This window comes from Piliocolobus tephrosceles, chromosome 1, assembly GCF_002776525.5.
Source record: "Piliocolobus tephrosceles isolate RC106 chromosome 1, ASM277652v3, whole genome shotgun sequence".
Classification (NCBI taxonomy): domain Eukaryota; kingdom Metazoa; phylum Chordata; class Mammalia; order Primates; family Cercopithecidae; genus Piliocolobus; species Piliocolobus tephrosceles.
In genome coordinates, this window is record NC_045434.1 from 183,354,569 (window position 1) to 183,357,840 (window position 3,272).

Sequence of the window (3,272 nt, forward strand, 5' to 3'; positions counted from 1 at the left end):
ACCTCACCAGGTGCTCTCACCCGCTGCGACCCTCCCCACCTGGCCCTCACCCGCTTCCCCACGGTGGAGGAGGGGCGCGCCCGCGAGCCTGGAGCGGCGCGGGTGGGTCCGCGTGCCCGCCAAGCGTGGCTGACAAAGAGCGGGGACGCGCGACCGAGGACCAACAGGGCACTGGGGCCAGCGGCCGAGCCCTGGGGCCGGGAAGCGACCTTCCCCGCCCAGCCCTGCCCGCTCCCGAAGGTCCGGCGCCCGGCCCCGGCAGGGCTCCGTGTCCCATTTTACCGGGGAACACGCCTCCCTTCCACCCTGGCAGCGCCTGCACAGGGGAAACCCCAGCTCCGCGTCTTCACCGCTCCCCGGCTCCGGCCGCGGGGGCTGCAGGTGCGAGGCCCGCACGGCCGCTGTGCCCGCGCCTGTCAAGCCGCCTGTCAAGCCGCCTGTCCGCGGCCGCCGGCTGCCGGGGGCTGGGGCGCGGTCGCCTGGGGCGATCAATCACTGCACCCCGCGCACCGGGTAGGGCGCCTGCATCCAACCCCGCGCCCCGTGTCTTACCCTGGGAGCCGAAGGAGGAAGAAAACGGGCCCGCGGCAGCAGCGAGCTGGAGCTCAGTCGAGGGGAGCGTGGCGGAGCCGAGAGGAGCGGCTCCCACAATGGCCGAGCTCGCGGCGCCTAGCCCCCCCCCCCCCCCCCCCCCCCCCCCCGCGCCGACACCGGCCCCCCGCCCCCCGATGCGCGCTCCCCTCGCCCTGCACCCCACCCCTGCGCTTCCGCTCGCCCCGCGCGCCCCGGCCAGTCCGTCGCCCCGCGCCCCCTCCGCACTGACCCCGCGTCCTCTTGCGGCCTCCAGGCGGTCCCCCCCCCAGCTCCTCCTCTGTGGCCTCCGGTGTCCCCCCCAGGCCAACCACACCCCCAAATTCCCCGCCCTCTGCTCCGCGACCTCTCCGCCCCGGCCCCGCGGCCGCTCGCTGACCCTGGGCCAGCTCAGCCGGCCCGCCCCCTTGGAGTTCCTCACCGTCCCCCAGTCGCTCTCTCAGGCTGCCGGGCTGTCCTTCTGCCCAGACCCCGATTCTCAAACAACCCTTTCCATGCCCACCCGCTTTCGCCGGTTTCCCTTAAACCCACATTCCGTCCCCACCCTTGGCGCTCCTGCTCCAGCTGCCGGAGAGCGTCCTGCAGATCCTGCGGGAACTATAGGCCCACCTATCCTCTGGGCTTCTGGAACTGAACGAAGGAGGGACCCAAAGAAGGCCTCATCTTCCCCGCAGGGTAAAGAGCAGAAAAGAACCAGGCCCCAACGAGGGAACTCAGTCTCTTTAGACAGCGCTAGCCCCAAGTGGAGCCTTGGAAGAAGCTTTATCCACCGAGGAAGCATTTATTGAGCTCCTTCTGCACGCACGACCTAATGATGCACAAAACAAGAGGCAGGAGTCCCTTCTATCCTCTCCTAGGACGGATACGTGAATGTTTCCAGAGAGAGGGAATGTGTCTAAAGTCATTCCACTTAGTAACCTGCATAGCAACAGCTACCATATGAGCGTGTCTCCTGGTGACTGTGTCAGGCGCTTTACCTGGACCATGCCAAATCCAGTCCTCACAACCCTGTTCATTCATTCATTCATTCAACAAATATGTGCTGAACATCTATCCAGTGTCAGACCCCATGCAGGATACTGAAGATAGAGTGCGAGCAAGATGCAATTCATCCCTGCCTGTTGACCACGGGCTCACAGTCCAGCAGGAAAGATGGATGCATCCCATGAGGCAGTATTATTTCTAATGTATAGATGTAGAACTGAGATGATTTCCTCAAAGTCATGTAGGGAGAAAGTGGATGGTCCCAGGACTGGAGCCCTGTCTTCAGATTTCACATTCTGTTCTTTTTCACCATAATGATTGGGAGAAAAAAAAATGTGTTGGAGCAATTTACAAAGGCCCTTGAGCTAAGAAATTTGGCCTAAACTGGCTGGGCGTGGTGGCTTACGCCTCTAATCCCAGCACATTGGGAGGCCGAGGCTGGCGGATCACCTGAGGTCGGGAGTTCGAGATCAGCCTGAGAAACATGGAGAAACCCTGTCTCTACTACAAATACAAAAAAATTAGCCGGGCATTGTGGTGCGTGCCTGTAATCCCAGCTACTCGGGAGGCTGAGGCAGGAGAATCACTTGAACCCGGGAGGTGGATGTTGTGGTGAGCCGAGATCGTGCCATTGCACTCCAGCCTGGGCAACAAGAGGGAAAATTCTGTCAAGAAAGAAAGCAAGAAAGAAATTTGGCCTGAATTTAATGATTATAAGCAGCCAAGAAAGGGGTCAAAGTAACAGTGAAAGTAACCTAGAGGCAGGTGCCAGATGGGTGTGGATGGTTATGCTGGGAGACTACTATAGTAGTCCCAGCCAAAGGTCATGAGGCTTGCACTGGAGCAGGGACAATGGAGATGGGAAGGGATGTTTTCCACCCACTGAAACTTGCTAAATTTCTGTGTTTGCAGGCACTCTTTCGTATTAAGGGAAAGCAACCACCATTTACTAAACTCAGCATTTTGCATATATTATCTCATTAAGTCTTCCCAAAAACCCTGTGCAGTAGTTACCTTTATTATTCTCATTTTACAAATAAGGAAACAGAAACTTCAAGAGGTTAAATGACTTGCTGAAGACCACAAAGCAAACTAGTATTGGAGCTGGGGTTCTCATCCAAGCCTGTCTCCAAATCTCATGCTTTAACCACTGCTCTCTACTATCTGAAACCAAGACAAACAATCTAGGTCCTATGACTCAGCCAAGGGTTCTTTTCCTTAGACCACAGGTACCTCTGGGGCTTCCGGAGAAAGATTAGGAGACCACAATTGTAATCTGCCTAAGTGCAGGTCCCTCTGTGGGATATTTTCTCCACAGAAGCCTGCAGAGGCCTCAGCACTGGAGAATTCTGCAGCCTGATTCTAAAGTTCCTATGGGACAATGGAATACTATTCAGCGTTTAAAAGAAGAAAATCCTGGCTGGGTGTGGTGGCTCACACCTGTAATCCCAACACTCTGGGAGGCCAAGGTGGGATAATTGCTTGAGGCCAGGCATTTGAGACCAGCCTGGGCAACATGGGGAGACCTCAACTCTACGAAAAAATTAAAAAATAAAAATAAATTAGCTGGGCATAGTGGCTCCCACCTATAGTCCTAAGTACTCTGGAGGCTAAGACAAGAGGATCACTTGAGCCCAGGAGCTTTTGAAGCTACAGTGAGTTGTGACTAAGCCACTGTACTCCAGCCTGGGCAAGAG